The sequence below is a fragment of the Mustela erminea genome, chromosome 6 (genome assembly GCF_009829155.1).
Source record: "Mustela erminea isolate mMusErm1 chromosome 6, mMusErm1.Pri, whole genome shotgun sequence".
Lineage (NCBI taxonomy): Eukaryota > Metazoa > Chordata > Mammalia > Carnivora > Mustelidae > Mustela > Mustela erminea.
The window spans coordinates 52,083,986-52,104,656 of record NC_045619.1 but is presented as its reverse complement, the minus strand read 5'-3'; the positions used below and the strand labels follow the sequence as shown (position 1 = coordinate 52,104,656).

At 44.7% G+C, this 20,671-nt stretch overlaps 1 long non-coding RNA gene across 1 annotated transcript in view; it reads right to left on the bottom strand.

Annotated features, from left to right (window-relative positions):
* The window catches only part of LOC116593220, a 43,329-nt gene extending 29,042 nt beyond the window's left edge, over nucleotides 1-14,287 (bottom strand). The window contains exon 1 of the long non-coding RNA XR_004286834.1: nucleotides 14,184-14,287. This is a non-coding gene — a long non-coding RNA (uncharacterized LOC116593220). The remainder of the gene's footprint in view (nucleotides 1-14,183) is intronic.
* Nucleotides 14,288-20,671: the final 6,384 nt, after the last annotated feature.

Below are 20,671 nucleotides of genomic sequence, written 5' to 3'. Positions count from 1 at the left end.
AGCATGGAGGTTCCTCAAAAAGTTAAAAGTAGAGCTGCCCTACATCCCAGCAATTGCACTCCTGGGTATTTACCCCAAAGATACAGATGCAGTGAGAAGGAATACATGCTCCCCAATGTTCATGGCAGCAATGTCCACAAGAGCCAATGTCCACAAGAGCTCAGATGTCCTTCAACAGAGGAATGCATAAAGAAGATATGGTACATACATACCATAGAATTTTACTCAGCCATCAGAAGGGATGAATACCCACCATTTGCATCGACATGGATGGAAATGGAGGGGGTTATACTAAATTAAATTAATTCAAGCAGAGAACAACAATAATCATATGGTGTCACTCCTATGTGGAACACAAGGAATAGTGTGGAGAACCACAGGGGAAGGGAGGGAAAACTGAATGGGAAGAAATCAGGGAGGGAGACAAAGAGAGATTCTTAATCACAGGAAACAAACTGGACGAGAGGTAGGTTGGGGGGTTAGGGTAGTTGGGTGATGGGTATTAAGGAGGGGACATGTGGTGATGAGCCCTGGGTGTTATGTGCAACTAATGAATCATTGACCATTACATCAAAAATTGTACCTTGGCTAACTGAATTTAAATTGAAAATGAGAAAAACTTTAAAAAAAAAAAAATAAAGAAAGAAAGAAACTGGAGCTATTACAAGGAATATCACAAAAATACAAAGGATCGTTACAGATTACCATGAGGAAGTAGAGGCCAACACCTTTGACAACCGAGAAGAAATGGATAAGTTCCTAGCAACAAACTAGAATCAACTATGAAGGGGGGGAGGGATCTGAACATACTGATCACTAGTAAAAAGATGGATTTGATAATCAAATCCTCCCAGTAAACAAATGCCCAAGACTAGACAGTTTCACTGAGAAGTTCTAACCAGACAGTAGAAGAATTAAAACCAATTCTTCCCAAACTGTTTTTGAAAAGGAAGAGAAGGGCATACATCCAAACTCATTTCATGAAGGCAGCAGTACCCTGCTACCAAAACAAGACAAAGATGCTACAAGAAAAGGAAAGGCCAATATCCCTCGTGAATAGAGATGCAAAAATCCTCCACAAATTATCGGCAATATCAATTCAACAATCCAACAGGAGAATCACACAACATGATCCAGTGGGATTTATTCCAGGGATGCAAGGATGATTCCACATCTGCACATCCATCAATAGCACACACCACCTTACCAAAATAAAAGATAAAAATCCTAGGATTGGGGCGCCTGGGTGGCTCAGTGGGTTAAGCCGCTGCCTTCGGCTCAGGTCATGATCTCAGGGTCCTGTGATCAAGTCCCGCATCAGGCTCTCTGCTTGGCAGGGAGCCTGCTTCCCTCTCTCTCTCTCTCTGCCTGCCTCTCCATCTACTTGTGATTTCTCTCTGTCAAATAAATAAATAAAATCTTTAAAAAAAAAAAAATCCTAGGATTGTTCCAACAGATGCAGAAAGAACACTTGACAAGATTCAATATGCATTTATGATAAAGACTCTAAACCATCTGGGTACTTAGGGAACATACCTCAACCAAACAAAGGCCCTGTATGAAAAGCCCACAGCTGATGTTACACTCCAGGGTGAAATGCTGAAAACGTTCCCACTACCAGCAAGAACAAGATAAAGATGCCCACTTTTATCACTTTCATTCATCATCATCTTGAAAGCCCTTGCGAAACCATTTAGACAAAAAAAAAAAAAAAAAAGATGTGAAATCTAAATAGAAAAAAAAAATGGTCACTATTTGCAGATGACATGATACTACATGTAGAAATCCCTAAGGTGTCCAAAAAAAATAAATAAATTTTTTATTAACAAATAAACAAATTTGAACAAATTAGAATAAATAAATTCAGTAAAGCTGCAGGACACAAAGTCAATTATACAGAGACATGTTGCATTTCTTTTTTTTAAAGAATATATGTATTTGACACAGAGAGACAGAGAGAGAGAGAATAAGTAGGGGGAGCAGCAAAGAGGGAAAAGCAGATTCCTTGCTGAGCAGGAAGCCCAATGCCAGACTCATTCCCAGAACGCCAGGATCATGACCTGACCTGAAGGCAGACACTTAACCGACTGAGCCAACCAAGTGCCCCAACTTGAATTTCTATATACCGATGACCAACTTTCACAGAGATTAAGAAAGCAATGCCATTGACAATTGTATCAAGCAATAAATAAGTAAATACATAGATAAATAAATAACCTAGGAATAAAAGTAACTAAGAATGAGGAAGACCTGGTATACTGAACACATGGAGGAAAAGGAAGGAAAAATATGTGCATGTTGGTGGGTGAATGTATGGGCCAAAGATTTGGAAGATGACACATATAGATGGAAGCATACACCATGCTCATTAACTGAAAGCATTAATAATCTTAACATGTCCACTGTACCCAAAGCAATCTGGAGAAAGGAGACGAGAGAGAGAGTCCAAGATAGTAGAGGAGGAGGACACCTTCATTTGATCTGGCAGTCCTAGGAGGGAAGTATGTATCACTACAAGTGTTTCTCAAGAACTAAGAAAGGTCTCAAATACACAACCTAACCCTACATCTAAGGGAGCTGGAGAAAGAGGAGCATAGAAAGCCTAAATCCAGAAGGAGAAGAGAAATAATAAATATTAGAGCAGAGATCAATGAAGCAGAAACCAAAAGAATAGTAGAACAAATCAACAAAACTAGGAGCTGCTTCTTTGAAAGAATAAGATTGATATAACCCTGGCCAGATTTCTCAAAAAGAACACAGAAAGGACCCAAATAAATAAAATCATGAATCAAGAAGAAGAGATCACACCCAACACCAAGGAAATACAAACAAGTTTAAGAACATAGGATACCAACCCTATGTCAACCAGTCAGGCAGTGTAGAAAAAATGGATGCATTCCCAGAAACATAGAAACAACCAAAACTGAACCAGGAAGAAAAGGAAACCTGAAGAGACTCATAATCAGCAATGAAATTAAAGCAGTCATCAAAAATCCTCCAGAAAACAAGAGCCCAGCACCAGATGACTTCCCAGGGGAATTCTACCAAATATTTAAAGAAGACTTAATACCTCTTCTTCTGAAACTTCTCAAAAAAATAAACTGGAAGGAAAATGTCCAAACGCTTTTTTGGTAATTTTTATTTTTTTAAATTTCTTTTCGGTGTTCCAGAATTCATTTTTTATGCACCACACCCAGTGCCCCATGCAATACATGCCCTCCACAATACCCATTACCAGGCTCAACAACCTCCCATGCCCCCTCCCCTCCAAAACCCTCAGTTAGTTCCTCAGAGTCCACAGTCTCTCATGGTTCATCTCCCCCTCCAATTTGCACCAACTCCCTTCTCCTCTCCATCTCCCCATGTCCTCCGTGTTATTCCTTATGTTCCACAAATAAGTGAAACTATATAATTGGCTCTCTCCTTTACTTATTTCACTCAGCATAGTCTCTTCCAAACCCTTTTGATAAGGCCAGCATTACCTTGATCCCAAAACCAGACAAAGACCCCACCCAAAAGGAGAATTACTACCCCTATTCCTGATAAATATGGTTGAAAAATTCTCACCAACATACTAGCCAATAGGATCCAACAATTCATTAAAAGGATGAGTCACGGGGTACCTGCGTGGCTCAATCCATTGGTCATCTGCCTTTGGCTTGGGTCATGATCCTGTGGTCCTAGGATCAGGCCCCTCATCAGACTCCCTGCTCAGTGGGGAGCCTGCTTCTCCTCCCTCTCCCCTGTCCCCTGCTTGTATGCACACGTGCGCTCTCTCTCTCTCTCTCTCTCTCTATATATATATATATATATATATAGAAATTTTTTAAAACTAAAAAAAAAAGATGATTCACCATGACCAAATAAAATTTATTCCTGGGCTGCAAGGGTGATTCAACAATGGCTAATCAATCGATGGAATCCACTATCTTAATAGAAAAAAGAACAAGAACCATAGGATCCTCTCAATGGGTGCAGAAAAGCATTCAACAAATTAATGCATTCCTTCTTGATCAAAACTCTTCACTGTGGAGAGATAGAGGGTACCTCTACATCATAAATGCCATCTATGGGAAAACTACAGAGAATATCACTCCCAGTGGGGGAAAACTGAGAGCTTTTCCCTTCAGGTCAGGAACACAACAGGGATACCCATTCTCATCACTATTGTTCAACATAGTACTAGAATTCTTAGCCTTAGCCATCAGACAAGAAAAAGAAATAAAAGGTGTCCAAATCAGCAAAGAAGAAGTTAAACTCTCACCCTATGCAGACAATAGGATACCTTCTGTGGAAAACCCAAAGACTCCACCCCAAAATTGCTAGAACTCACCCACAAATTCCATAAAGTGGCAGGATATGAAATCAATACACAGAAATCACTTGCATTTGTCTGCAGCAACAATGCAACAGAAGAAACAGAAATTAAGGAGTCCATCCCATGTATAATCACACCCAAACCATAAGATTAGGACTCTAACCAAAAAGGCAAAGGATCTGTACTCAGAAAACCATACCATAGTCATGAACGAAATGGAAGAAGACACAAATAGAAAAACGTTCCTTGGTCATGTATTGGAAAAACAAATATTGTGAAAATGTCTATGCTACCCAGAACAATCCACAGATTCAATTCAATCCCTATCAAAATACCATCCACATTTTTCATAGAACTGGAATGAATAATCCCCAAATTTGTATGGAAGCAGAAAAGAGCCTGAATAGCCAAAGGGATGTTGAAAAGGAAAACCATCACTTAAGGCAACGCAACTGCAGACTTCAAGGTTTACTAAGAAGCTGTAATATCAAAACAGTATGATCCTGGCACAAAAACAGACACACAGATCAAAGGAACAGAATAGGGAAGCCAGAAATGGACCTTCAACTCTAGGGTCAACTAATGTTCCTCAAAGCAGGAAAGAATATCCAATGGGGGGGAAAAAGCTGTCTTCAATAAATGGTGTTGGGAACAAGGGAGATAATAATGAGAATAATGAAGATGGATATCAGAATAATAAAGCAGAATAATGAAGCTAGACCATATCTTTATACCATACACAAAAAATAGACTCCAAGTGGATGAAAGACCTCAATGTGAGACAGGAATTCATCCAAATCCTTGAGGAGAACAGAGGGAGCAGCCTCTTTGACCTCAACCACAGCAACTTCTTGCTAGACATGTCTCCAAAGGTGAGGGAAACAAAAGCAAAAATGAATTGTTGGGATTTCATCAAGATAGCAAGCTTTTACACAGCAAAGGAAACAGTCAACAAAACTAAAAGGCAACAAAAAGAACGAGAGAAGATATTTTCAAATGACGTATCAGATAAAGGGCTCGTATCCAAAATCTAGAAAGAACTTACCAAACTCAACACCCTCAGAACAAATAATCCAATCAAGAAATGGGGCAAAGACATGAACAGACATTTCTCCAAAGAAGACATCCAAATGGCCAACAGACACTTAAAAAAGTGCTCAACATCCCTTGATATTAGGAAAATACAAATCAAATCCTTAATGAGACACTACCTTACACCAGTCAGAATGGCTAAAATGAACAAGTCAGGATAAGACAAGTGTTGGTGAGGAGGTGAAGAAAGGGGAAGTGTTTTATACTGTTGGTAGGAATGCAAGCTGGTGAAGCCACCCTGGAAAACAATGTGGAGGTTCTTCAAGAAGTTGAAAATAGAGCTACCCTAAAACCCTGCAACTGCACAACTGGGTGTTTAATCCAAAGATAAAAATGTAGTGCTCTAAAGGGTCACCTGCACCCCAATGTCTATAGCAACAATGCCCACAAGAGCCAGAGTATGCAAAGAGTCCAGATGTCCATCAACAGATGAATGGATATATATGGGTATATATACCATTGAGTATTATACAGCCATTAAAAAATGAAATCTTGGGGCACCTGGGTGGCTCAGTGGATTAAAGCCTCTGCCTTCTGCTCAGGTCATGGCCCCAGGGTCCTGGGATCCCTGCATCGGGCTCTCTGCTTGGCGGGGAGCCTGCTTCCCCCCTCCCTCTCTGCCTTCCTCTCCGCCTACTTGTGATCTCTATCAAAAATAAATAAATAAAATCTAAAAAATAAATAAAAAATAAAAATGAAATCTTGGGGTGCCTTGGTGGCTCAGTGGGTTAAGCCTCTGTCTTCAGCTCGGGTCATGATCCCAGGGTCCTGGGATCGAGCCCTACATAGGGCTCTCTGCTCAGCGGGGAGTCTACTTCTCCCCCTCTCTCTCTGCCTGCTTCTCTGCCTACTTGTGATCTCTCTCTCTCTCTCTCTGGCAAATAAATAAATAAAATCGTTTTTAAAAAAATGAAATCTTGCCATTTGCCACGACATGGATGGAACTAGAGGGTATTATGCTAAGTGAAATAAGTCAATCAGAGAAGGACAATTATCATATGATCTCACTGATATATGGAATTTAAGAAACAAAACAGTATCATAGGGGAAGTGAGGAAAAAGGGAAGAAAGATGAAACCCAAGAGGGAGTCAAAGGAAAAGAGACACTTAATCTCAGGAAACAAACTGAGGGTTTTTGAAGGGGTAGGAGATGGGGGAATGGGGTGGCTGGGTGCTGGGCATGGGGAAGGTATGTGCTGTGGTGAGCACCATGTGGTGGGCAAAACGAAGGCTCTCAAACCTGTACCCCTGAAACAAGTAACACATTGTATGATCATAATGACAAAGAAGTGAAAGAAAAACATTTAGAATACAAATGTAAACTACAAATAAATAAATAAATAATCTCACTGATAGAAAGCAAGCAAGCAAACAAGCGAACAAGCGACTAAGCCACCTAGAGTCACCACACTCCAATTTCAAGTTAGATTACAAAGCTGTTGTCATCAAAACAGTATGGCACTGGCATAAAAACAGTCACACAGGTCAATGGAACACAACAGAAAGCTCAGAAACTGATAATCATAGTACTTATGGCAAAGTTTATTCATTTGTATATTAAAGGTATATTTAAACTTAGCTCTGACAGAATGATTAACTCTGAATGGGAAGTTATAATATTGATGTCCTGTTCTAACAGTTGCTTCCAATAAATGCATTTTTAAAATGTGCTGTTTTATAGACATAAATATTATAAAATAAGGATGATTTAGAATCTACACTTTTAAGAAAAATTAAATTCACTTTAATAAATCTACCATGGAAAAGGAAATACAGATATCCATCACCAGAACTGAGAACATCACAAAAGAAGACAGACAATCTGGTGTCTGATGGAAGAGTAGAATACTACAAGGAGCTCTGCCCAAATGTTCAACCTGTTGAAGCTATAGATCCAGCTACTCATGTACAAAAACACAGATGTCAGAGAAAAGTCCTACCAAAGAGTATGAAGACATCATCAGTGAAGTCCACACTGCATATATTCTGATAGGAAAAATATTTTCCCAACAAATAAACTGTAGATGAAAGAAAGAAGAAAGAAAGAAAGAAAGAAAGAAAGAAAGAAAGAAAGAAAGAAGAAAGAAAGAAAGAAAGAAAGAAAGAAAGAAAGAAAGAAAGAAAGAAAGAAAGAAAGAAAGCCCAGAAACTAAACCACACATGTACGGTCTTAACTTATGACACAGCAGAAGAAAATAAACAATGGGGAAAGGACTGTCTCTTCAGTGAACGGTACTGGGAAATCTGGACACTAAATGCAGAAGAATGTGACTGGATCACTTTCTTACACCACACATACAAATTATGAATGGATGATTGACTTGAACATAAGAACTGAATCCATAAACCTCCAAAAAGAAAATACAGGTAGTAGGTTTCTTGATACTGATTTTGGGGAAGAGACTTTTGCATCAGACACCAAAAGCAAAGGCAACAAAAGCAAAAATAAACAAGTGGAAGAACATCAAACTGAAATTTCTGCATGACAAAAGAAACCATCAAACCCTTAAAGGAAACCTCCCCAATGAGAAAAATTATCTGCACCTCCTATGTGTGAGAAGAGGCAAATATCCAAAAATACACAAAATGCTCCTTCAAATCAAAACAAAAACTGAAGAGAAACTGGGGAGAATATGTGAATAGATACTTTCCAAAGATGGCATACAAGTGGCCAACAGACACAGAGAGAATTGTTGAACATCACTAATTGTCGTCAGGGAAACAGAAGTCAAAACTGCAATCAGCTATCACCTCACAAGTGTGGGAACAGTAATTGTCCGAGGACAAATACCCGGTGTGGTGAAGGGTGTGTATACTAAGGGACCCTGTGCACTGTTGGTGGGAATGGAAATTGGTGCAGCCACTGTGACAAACGCTGTGGAGTTTCCAGAAAAAAATTAATAGAACTACCACATGACCTGGTAATTGCTCTACTGAGTATTTCTTAAGCAAACACAAAAACACTCCCTCCAAAAGAGAGATGCACTGCCATGTTCACAGCAGCATTATTCACAATAACCATACATGGAAACACTGACCTTGGGAGCCTTATGCTAAGTAACTCAGACACAAAAAGACAAACACCAGAGACTGTCATGGACATTCCACATGGGAAAAAAAAAATACTGACCGCACAGGTAATGAGAATAGATGGGTGGTTTCAGATTCAGGGATGGTGGGGGGAAACAGGTGAAGGTAGTCAAAGCTGCCATGTTTGAGTGATAAAATCCACAAGTCATGGAAAGTTCTATGTAGCATGGAGACAAAAGCTAACCCTGCAGAATGGGGTACAGGTTCCCCCACTACTTCAAAGGACAGTTTTCCTAGGAAACCTTTCACAGCAGAAAAGCTGTAAACAAAAAAAGGAATGACCATTCATTTCTACAGAAAAATGAGTGAGCATGCTCAGACACCAAAAGTTCCTTCTCTTTGGTTCTTCTTAGGCCTCAGGACACAACATCCTAACGGATGCCCCCAAATAAATGGAGACAAAGCACAGGAGATGCTCACAGACACAATTCAAAGCACTGGTGGCTGGACGTGGAGAACAGTGCCCAGGAAGGAGCTGGTTGGGGTGCACACCATATCTGCAGTGGTTTCCCACAAAACAGATGCTGAATGCAATGCCCACTTTTTGACTTTTTTCACAAGAGAGAAATCCTCTTCAGGTTTCTTCTTGCTACTGGAGCTGGGTAATAACATAGATCTTTCAAAAAAAAGCCAAGTGTCTCCATGAACTTTGAGAAAAGTGGGGAAGACTTGTACTTGAAAGTTGCTGAGGCAGTAGAAGTTCAGAGTTCTCCTGGACACAAACATCAGCAGGTCCACTGTGAAAGGCACCTTCCTCAGCAGGTGAAACATGGACTACCTCCTACCCCCAGAAACCTCCTTTGCCTCACTCGGGACAACCACAAGAGTTCAGTTACCTCAGTTCCTCTTTTCTCCCATTTCCAAGATCAAACCTATCAGCAAGTCCTGTGAGCTCCAGCTTCAGTAGGTACCCAGAAGAACTCTAACCCCTCCTTCTAAGACTGACTGCCTTGTCCACACTGGAGCCCATCTCTTGCCTGAATTTCTAGAAACACTTCATCATTGACCTCCATTTGCTATCCTCAACCCTGTGTCATCTGTTCTCAACACTGTAGCCAGGATGGCCCAGTGAAACAGGGTCCCATGGGGTCACAGCCCTGGCTTTCTGTCATCCTACTGTCACCTCTCTAAGATCATGTCCTAAGCTGTCTGCTGTGGCCACAGGGCTTGCTGCTCCTGGACATACGTGCTATGTTCCTGCCCCAGGGCCTTTGCATATGTGTTCCCTTCCATTTATAAGGCTCTTGGTGTGATATCACTCACCTTCTTTAGAACTTGACTCAAGCACCACCTTCCTAGCAAAGTCCCACCTGGCCCCTATGTGAATATCAAGCACTACTGCCATCCCCCCTTCAGCACCCCAGCCCTGTCTCCTGCTTTCTATTTCCAGAGCAGTTATCCCAGTCACCAGGCCATCTTGGCAAGGGGGAAACGGAGCCCTACTCAGATGGTTTCACCATGGGCTCCCTCCAATTTCCTAATCCAGAGCCCTGGGGGAAAAGGTGATCAAAGGGGTGCCTGGGTGGCTCAGTGGGTTAAAGCCTCTGCCTTCGGCTCAGATCATGATCCCAGGGTCCTGGGATCGAGCCCCACATTGGGCTCTCTGCTCAGCAGGGAGCCTGCTTCCTCCTCTCTCTGCCTGCTTCTCAGCCCACTTGTGATCTCTGTCTGTCAAATAAATAAATAAAATCTTTTTTAAAAAAAGAAAGAAAGAAAGAAAAGGTGATCAGAGCTCTTGCACAGCCAGGATGCCCAGAACAATGGGTCCCCCTACAGCATCCTGAAGACCATCAGGAAAATGAGCAATAAGAGGAATCCACTTGCACATGAAACCTGAAACCAGACACCTTCCTCGATTCCAGGTGAGCACACACACGTCCTCCACTTGCCTGATGTGCTCATCTGAGAACGCTGAACAGAGAAGCATCCCAGGGTCCAAATCTCCCTCTGGCCAAGGTCCTGGGAAACAGCCACCTATGACTAATGTCCGGCATCCTCCCATGCTGGGGCAGAATGGTGCACCTATCCCTCTCTCCTGGGATGTCACCACAAACGAGGTTTTGCTGCACACTTTTCAGGAAGGAACCTGCAGCAGCAGCAGCAGCAGCAGGCCGCCCAGGCTCAGTCTCAGTCTCACATGTCAAGCCCTATGTGGAACTAGAGCTTCAAGGAGACTGCTGTGCCATGTGGTCTTGGAACCTCATGGCAGGAGCTGAGATATCAGTTCCAAATGAAAACTGACCTCTTGCACACAGCACAGGAAAGGATTTTTCAGGGGTGTGGCTCTGGAAGAAGTGCTTCTGCTGGCAGAATTCACAGGCACAAGGCAGAGGACACCTGCAGTGCCTCATCGGAGGAAGCAAGAGGCACACTGGGCAAGAATCCATAATGCTGCCTGTGGGCTGCTTCCCACCAAGCCTCCTGCTGAGATGAGGGCTGGAGAACCAAACAGGAAGCAAGTTTCCTACCGCATCTGCAGCAGGAGAGCTGGCTGGGGAGCAGAGCCCTGTCCCTGGAGCAAGCTGGCCTGTACATCAAGAGCGAAGGCCCACCACCACAGCCTCATGGCCTCCCAGCTGTCTGATCTGACTCCCCTGCCAGGCTCACACCTGCTGACGCGGTGACTCCTAAGACACAGAGACTGCTTTCCTCCCCAGCGCAATGCTGCTCGCAGAGAAGCCAACTCCAGGCTCAGAAACGTGTTCAGCATTCAAAAGGCAGGAACGGGTGCATTTAGGCAGATCAGCCAAGCAACTCTGTGTGTGGAAAAGTCAGACCACCTCCTCCCTGAACACCAAAGCTTCTAAGTCCTTGCTTCAATCCCTCGCTCACTGGGCACAGAGCACCACGTCAGCATAAACACTGCTCTTTCAAATCTCTTGTCTCCCATTCCTTCAAATCAGAATCCAAGCTCTAGACATCACCCTATTTTCCCTTCAGAGAAGTCAGGAAATGGATAGAATAAAACACTACATGGGCACGGCACACTTCTATCCAAATAGAATTCAGTGTTCTTTCTCATACGGGAAGCCTGACATCACCCATATTAATGAGAGGCACCAAAAGTTCAGTCCTCATAGATATAGTTGAGCTTTTGTTTTTCCTTTTGATATTTGGATTTCAAAGTCAATGTCTATATTGTTTTGTTAAAATAACAAGAGTCATGGGATGCCTGGGTGGCTCAGTTGGTTAAGCAGCTGCCTTCGGCTCAGGTCATGATCCCAGCGTCCTGGGATCGAGTCCCACATCGGGCTCCTTGCTCGGCAGGGAGCCTGCTTCTCCCTCTGCCTCTGCCTGCCATTCTGTCTGCCTGTGCTTGCTCTCTCCCCCACCTCTCTCTCTGATAAATAAATAAAAAATCTTTAAAAAAAAAAATAACAAGAGTCATAATGATGTGGTCACGTAAGGTTCTGGGTCCCCATAACCAGACAACATGGCTATCGTTCAGATAAGGATGAAGACACAACCTCTTCCCAGGAAGCAAAGCCCACACCCTCAGGGATCCTGACATCACGGATGATGAGCTCGTTTGCTCGTTTGCTCTGTGGAGTTGTCCGAATACAGAGGATGCAGGCCCCCTCCAAGGTTCATTCTGTTTTCTTCATCAGTTCCCCAGTTCAAGTCACAAGGGACTCGCTGGGTCAGGTTTCAGGGCCCAGGATGGGCCACCAAGTAAGCGCACCACCACCCCCACGCTTCCCCCAACCCCCGGGAAAGAGTAGATGTTCTCTGGGAGCACAATGAGCCCCTCCCTGAGCTACTCAACAACTTACACTCCTTCTCCATTTGTCCTCCTCACAAAGGCCACTGGACCCTGTTAGAGCCCCATGCCTGTGCTTTCCTTAAAAAAAATATTTTCTAATATTGGAATGTGGGTCACAGAAGAGAAAAACATGAACACCCACAAAGAATTCTTTAAATATTTCAGGAGATTTGTTTCCCATTGTTTAATTAAAACAGGAAATTTAAAAATGCACAGATAGCCCCTTCCACCAGCAGGTACGACTCACTGCTGTGACTTAGAGGAGAGCAGGAAATACAAGTGGAACAGATGTTCTGATGACCCATCACTTCCATCATCTAGGTTGTGAAACTCCACACACACCCAAAGAAAGAAGCCCAAACCAATGTCCTGGGCTGGCAACGCAGAGAAGTCTGAACTGGAGGGACAGGGACAGATGAAGAGCCCGTGTGTGTTGGCTGAGGCCAGTGGCACAGAAGAAGGGCTTCTGCCAGCTCACCACCCAGGCTTCAACTGTCCTCAGTCAGGAACCTGCTCACAGCCCTGATCTGTCACAACTGTCACACAGGAGACACATGGCCACCCCTAGTGCCAGCCCTGCCCACACCCTCCTGCAGAATGCACTCCACTCTCCTCTGGGACCCCTGGTAGCTCTCCCCAGACCTGGTGCTCCCCTGTCTGCTGCAACACTCCAGGATTCCCACCTCTTGCCAAAATGACACTGGCCCAACGCTTTCATAAATGTGTCCTATTTCTCTCAAATCACCTTCCTACCTGGGCAAACTCTAAGTCACATATCAATGGAACATGAATGTGCTCTGAGATCTGAGTCTTTCATTGTAGACTTCTGAGGACTCCTTGTGTGATAAAATACCATAGCCTATGACGGGGGTTATAAAGCTATTATTTACAGAATAATACAGCCCAAATCACCTCATTGTTCGTTGCTCTTCAGTAGCCCGAAAGTTTCTGTGTAAAAAGCCTTTCCATAGATATTACCTTCCAGCAATTTCATGAGGAGAAACAAACTCTGTGTGATCACCTGAATAACCCAGCGTCAGACAAGCAGTTCCAGAATTCACCCCAGGGCTCCTGAAGTCTGCCAAGCCCCCTGAGGCTACCAGTGTGCCTCTATCCAGGAGAACTTCCAAAGACTCTCCTCTGACTCCACCACCAAAGAAACTACAGAGAAAGTGCAGCACGTCAAAATATCTAGATGATACATTTAGTCAAACTAGAAAGTCAAGCTTTAAATGGTAAAAGCCTACTTTGAATAATTATGAATTTTCCCTCTACCTTAATTGGAACTCTTGTGATGAAAACACTAATCAGTTATGAAACATCACTTCTGACAAATGACAAGACATCATCCATGTCTCTATCTGGCCACAAAAAGGCACCTAAGTCTAGATGTTGGCCTAGGACCATACCCCAGGCCCAAGTGAATAAACACCATTAGAGTAAGGATCAAATTATACATTAAAGGGATGCCTGGGTGGCTCAGTTGGTTGAGCAGCTGCCTTCGGTTCAGGTCATGATCCCAGCGTCCTGGGATCGAGTCCCCCATCGGGCTCCTTGCTCAGCGGGGAGCCTGCTTCTCCCTCTGCCTGCCATTCTGTCTGCCTGTGCTCGCTCTCTCCCCCTCTCTCTCTCTGATAAATAAATAAAATCTTAAAAAAAATTATACATTAAAAACACACAAAGAGTAAATCTCATCTTCCTTCTCTGATACAAGTGACTTCCTAGGAAAGAGATGTGCAGGTTATGAACAGCAGTAAATGAACAGAGACAATGGCATTCCCTGCAATGTTCTACCTGCAGGGACACTAAGTAACTCCTGCACCAAAGCCAGAATGCTGACAAGCTACTTCAGTTTTACTTCATGGCTCAACCAGAGAAAAGAGAAAAGCCTAGGAGGTTTTAGTTAAAAAGAAGTCTTACCTCCAGTCCTGACATGTAAGTGACATTGCGCCCAATGTACCTGCTGCTTTCTCAGAACACTGACGTCCTGTGACAAGCTGCATGACTGACTCAGACGCTGTTGTTCAAAATGTTGGGTCTTGGGGCACCTGGGTGGCTCAGTGGGTTGAGCCTCTACCTTCGGCTCGGGTCATGATCTCAGGGTCCTGGGATCGAGCCCCGCATCCGGCTCTCTGCTCAGCGAGGAGTCTGCTTCCTCCTCTCTCTCTCTCTCTCTCTGCCTGCATCTCTGCCTACTTGTGATCTCTGTCTGTCAAATACATAAATAAAATCTTTTAAAAAAAAAAAAAAAAAAAAGGAAGTCTTACCTCCAGTCCTGACACGTAAGTGACATTGCACCCAATGTACCTGCTGCTTTCTTGGAACACTGACATCCTGTGACAAGCTGCATGACTGACTCAGACACTGTTGTTCAAAACATTGGGTCTCGTGGAGCCCGATCAGAGAAGAGTTGTCAGCTGGGGATGAGAATGCCCCTCTGACCTAAGGCCGGCACACCTGCTTCTGTTCCTGGAAGAAAGGAAAACATAGACTTGTTTTCTTCTTTGCTTTTCTTTCTTAGAAACACATACTTGTTTCTTAAGTAGTAATTATCAACATTCTAAAGTAGACCAAGACTTTGTCTTTTTTGGAAAAGAGAAATTATCCTTCCAAAGGAACAGTTCAACTCACCTGTTCCTCGTGCAACTTGAGTGGGGTCTGATTTCCTCCAGCTTCCAGGCCCCCACCTGGAGGACGCTCCTGCAGGATCCTGACAGCCCATTACCACCATCCCCTGGGACACGGGACACAATGCTAAAATTGGGGGATGGCCCTGGGGCTGTTACCGTCACACATGTGTCTGGGGGTGGAGGCGGGGACAGGAACTTGGAGGACCCTAAAGTGCGATTCTGACAGCCCATTATCACCAACCCCGAAGAAAGGTCGCAAAATGTTGAAGCTGGGGAACTGTTCTGGGGCTTGTTAGCGCCACACGTGTGGGGAATGAGGAACAGGGAAAACTCTGCTGAACTCGGGGTCCTGCTCAAGGTCCGTTGCCTGCACCGTGCCAGGGGATGAGAGGCACCCCACTGAATTTGGGGACTGGGGGCTGTCTTTACATGCAGTCTTCCTGGGGAACATGGGAAATCTTGAAATGTATACAACCATCCCACAAAAGCTTGGGTGAGCGGGCGCCCTGGAATCCAGGGGTCTGGGGGAGAGGGCCAGTTGATGGACATCGGGCAGAAGAGATTTTCAAGGGAAAAAGAAAACCCATCTGAGTTCCCACAATGAACTCGCTTCATGCGCCCTTCGAGGACTCTATCCCGGGGATCCCCAAGCCAGCGCAGAGCCCGCACTTACCGAAGCAGGACACCCGCCCAGGATCTCTCCCAGTTCCCCAGTGCCTGCTCCGCCTCTGCAAGCTGAGCTAGCTCTGGGTCCGCCCACAGAGGACATAGCCCCACCCCCACGTGCTCAATGGTCGGGAAGGGTGGTGCCCTGAGCCCATTGGATGTCGCGCCTGCCGGTACCAGGCAACCCTCTTACATCTGCACCTCCGTGCTTTTGCACACAATCCCAGAGGCAAAGCCTCCGCGCTGAACACTGGCTCTGCGGGGCAGCCACGGGCGGATCTTGGGTAGGGCACCCCCTCCCTCAGACATCTGGCCCTTTTCGGAGACCCCTCTGGCTTCAGACCACCCTCAGAACCCTGTGCCTTCGGTTCCTGCACGAGCCCTGCCTGCAGAGTTGTTCCTGGTTCCTGGCAAGGTCTGCTAGTTTCAGACCTTCCCTGCCTTGGGCTTTAGGAAATGCAATGGTTGGGGCGCCTGGGTGGCTTGGTCATTAAGCCTCTGCCTTCAGCTCAGGTCATGATCCCAGGGTACTCTGATGAACCAGCATCTGGCTCCCAGCTGAGCGGGAGGCCTGCTTCTCTCTCTCCCACTCCCCCTGCTTGTGGTCCCTCTCTCACTGTGTCTCTGTCAAATAATAAATAAAATCTTAGGGAGGAAAAAAAAAAAAAAGGAAATGCAATGGTTTCCCACATTTCCAAGGCAACTTTAAGACCCAAAAAGCAATGCTCTAAGCTGGAGGAGCTTCACCTTCTGGTCTCACACATGGAGTGGATAGTGCTTCTCAGACCTTCGGAGCATCCTTCCACGATGAGCCCGTTTATGCTGGAATATATATTCATATCCTTAGTTCTGCAGGGAAGCTCCAGGATGAACCAGAACAACTGCCCTCTGTGCTGTTGGAGTGGTGAACCAGGAACATTGATTTTAAAAAGAAAACATGTTATTGTCCAAATGAAGGGAACAAATCCCTTTAAACATTTTGGAGAGAAAAGAAGAGAGTTTTATTCAAACACAAGTCAAGACAGCTGCCTGGGAGACACAATCTTCACAAGGAAGGGAGTGATCACGGGGAGGAACATTTGGAGCAGGTTTCTATATTTGGTCTGTTTTGTTTTGCATACAGAGTGACACATCATCATGAGGAAGAACATTCCAGAAAGTTACAGACTTTTTCTTTCTTATGTTTTCAGTATGTGCACCATCATCACTAGCAGTGGGTAGCTTCCCATTTCCATATAGCCATGTTGTCCCTCTTAGCTCAGGGCTACCAAAAAGGGCAGCTGTGAGGGGACCACAGGCCAAGGCTGCCAGGTGTGACTGGGGCAGGCAGAACTCTGACTTAAGGCTCAGTTCCTGTCTAGATAATCATACTGCTCTTCACAGACAGAGTGCCATTGCCTGCGAGCTCTGATGTAGGAAGGGTTGAAAATTTCCCTTGTGATTCCCTCTCTGGCCCTCAGGATATGTAGCAAAGTTACACTTAATTTTTAGACATTGAGGGACTTCCCGGTTTTCTTTTCATTATGACTATGGTTCATTTCTCCTGTGGTCTAAGAATATAATCTAGTCAACTTCAGGCTTTAAAATGTCTAGACTTGCTTCATGGCCCAACATTTCATCTCCTTGGCTAAATACCTCGGACCACTTGTAAATAATGTATTCTGTACTTAATGTGTAATGCTCCATATATGTCAATTAGGTCACATTTGTTACCAATGTTTCATCTGCTTTTTCTATCAGATATTGAGAAAGGTATATTCAAATCTTCAAACCATGCTACTCTAGTCAACAATGCATTGGAAAGTCTACCAAGTGTTATAAGGCAAGAGAAACAAAAAGAATAAGAATTGAGGGGATAATTGTGACTATTCACACATCCTATGTGGGTACACATAGAAAATATAAAATCATCTATAAATACACTATTAGAATTAAAAATGGAAAACTTGCAAATCTTAGAACCCAGAAAGCAGCCTGGGGACGAGATTTCTGATGGATGGAGGGAGGAGTATCAGAATAACGTCAGCCTGTCCCCAGAGACCTGGCAAGCCAGAAAGGGCTGGCAAGACATATTCAGGATACTAAATGAGAAGAACATGCAGCCAAGGATACCATATCCAGCAAAGGCTGTGACTCAAAGAAGAAAAAATACCTATTCTTATGAAGCTGTTTCAAAAAATAGAAACAGAAGGAAAATTTCCAAACTCGTTCTATGAGGCCAGCATTACGATGATCCCAAAACCAGGCAAAGATGCCATTAAAAAGGAGAATTACAGAGCAATATCCCTGATAAACATGGGTGCCAAAATACTCAACAAGATCCTAGCTGATAGATCCAACAGTACATGAAAAGGATTATCCATCACAACCAGCTGGAATTTATTCCTGGGATGTAAGTGTGTGGTTCAACATTGGCAAATCAATCAACAGGACAGACCACATCAATAAAAGAAAAGACAAGAACCATAGGATCCTCTCAATTAATGCAGAAAAGCATTTGATACAAAACAGCACCCTTTCCTGATTAAAACTCTTCAGAGAGTAGGGATAGAGGGGATATTCCTCAGTTTCATAAAAACCATCTATGAAAAGGCCACAACGAATGCCATTTTCAATGAGGAAAAGATAAGGTCTTTATCCTTAAGAGCAGGAACACAACAGGGATGCCCACTCTCACCACTACTGTTCAACATAGTACTAGAAGTCCTAGCCTCGGAAATCAGACTACAAGAAGAAATAAAAGGCATATAAGTTGGCAAAGAAGTCAAACTCTCTCTTCCCAGATGACATACTTTATGTGGAAACACAACACTTCACTCCCAAATTACAAAAACTCAGGCCAGTTTGCATTTCTGTAGATCCTCTGGAGCTAGAATGCCCCCAGTGCCCCTGGGGGTCTGGGGTCAGGTCCAGTACACACCCTGATGCTGCCCTGTTGGAACCTCTGATGAGCCTCCTGATCCCTCCCTCCATGAGACACCCTCTACCCCCTGACAACTCCAGCCTGCTTCCTGGAACTCCCATTCCCCTTTCTGACCCCATGGTTCACTTTTCCCATCACTGCCCTCATAGAGAGTACATTGAACTACTTCCTATTCTGTCATTTAAATGTTTTCTGTCATATTTGCTGTGAAACGGTACCTCGCATCATCTACACCAATGTAGGATCCCTTGTCGCATTGCCTGACGTCGCTGTGCCCTCACAGTGTCATGGGGCTAGTGTCCTGGGCAAGGTCCTCACTAAGCCAGCTCAGCGGTGGCAGTGACGGCCTGAGCCAGACACTGCTATTTGTGTGCAAGTAAGGCAGCACAGCCAAAACCTTGGTTTAGGCTCAGAATTGTTCATGGCCCCTCAGCCACATCAGATGGCCTGGGGGTATAGCCTGAAGACACTGGCTAGTCCAATGTTGCCCTGGGGAATCTCCATGGAACAGCCATTGTGTCCACTGGGGGAACTGCATAGGAGCGGGGACAATGGGAGTCAGAACCCCTGAGATAGAATCCGTCTCAGAGACTGCCCAGAACTTCTTAGGAGTTCATTCCATCATCTTGAATGAATAAATTCATCTAAAAACGTCTTCTTCTTTTAGAAAGCATGAGCCTCAAGCTCCAATGAAGTCGTGCTGGCAATCAGCAAAAAAGCCAGACCGAGATGGGAGATGGCCTCCAGTATGATCCCCAAAACTGGCTTTAGCTACAGCCACAAATACCCATTGATCTTTCCTGGACCCCCAGACTCTCCTGGGACTCTTCACTGGGCATATTGTGGGAACAAAGTCCATGTCAGGGCCACAGAAACCTCCGGCAGTGGTTATAACGAGACTCTGAGATGTCAGTGGAGTCCTAAGCCATGGGCCCTCTCAGAGTTTGTCTGCAAAGACATGGTTGGTGGGAAACCCACATGCTGACAGAGGGTAGAGGAAGATGGAAAAAGCTAGGCTTCTCCATTGCGACAGCACAAGTGGCGTAGGCCAGGCCAGTGCCGGTGCCACTGAGGGCCCAGGCAGCCAGGTGCTCCATAACATTGCTGAGGGCTCAATCAAACTTGTCCTGAAGCCCACACATGCTAGATCCTCCGCTAACTCAGCAGAACCCCAAATGTGCTCATGGTCTTGCCCTAAACAAGATGAGCATCTGCGGGTGCCTGGGTGGCTCAGTGGGTTAAGCCGCTGCCTTCAGCTCAGGTCATGATCTCAGAGTCCTGGGATCGAGTCCCACATCGGGCTCTCTGCTCAGCGGGGAGTCTGCTTCCTCCTCTCCCTCTGCCTGCCTCTCTGCCTGCTTATGATCTCTCTCTGTCAAATAAATAAATAAAATATTAAAAAAAAAAAAAAAAGATGAGTATCTGTGTGCTGTAGAACCCGCAAGATATACCCACCAGGCCTTGTTGACTGACCCAGCCAAACAATACCTAAATGGAATTCAACCACAGACAAACGTGTTGTGGGAAGCTCGAGGCCTACAGAGAAATGGGGAGGGGGAGGGAATTCCTGAGCCTTCATTGTTAGCCAATCTCACTATCATCTTTTTTTGCTTTCACCAACAGGGGCCGGGGTCAGACAGGAAAGATGCCAGTGTCTTCCCACTCTGCCCATGGAAAAGAAGAGCCCTCTCCCTCTTCATTCATCGTGTTGCAGATCTGGGATGTGGGAAACTATCACCCATGGGCCAAATGGGACCTCCCCCCATATTCTTGCAATCAAGTGTGTCTGGAACATTAGTTATGGACAGTCTGTGGCTGCTTTCAAGTCACAGTGCAAGAGTGGAGTCATTGTCAGAAACACCCCATGGACTGCAACACCTAACAGAAAATCTTTACAGAAGACTTCCCAGAAGTCTGTGCCGATCCCTGGTCTCAAAGATCCTAGGATCATGACCCTTCTTTAAGTAGAACATAGCACCTTCTGGGTAAAATCTAATTTCTTCACCCCCAGAGGCAAGGGCTTCCATCCCTTTAGCCACAACGCCATCTCCATCCTCCTCTACTGACACCTGGAATGGCACGTCTACAGGTCTGCCGCCCAACAGGAATTCACTGTCGTTTACAGGGTAGTGATGCTCAGAAATGGAGGTGTAAGTGTGAACGTGTGAGAGTGAGCATGTGTTTCCTCT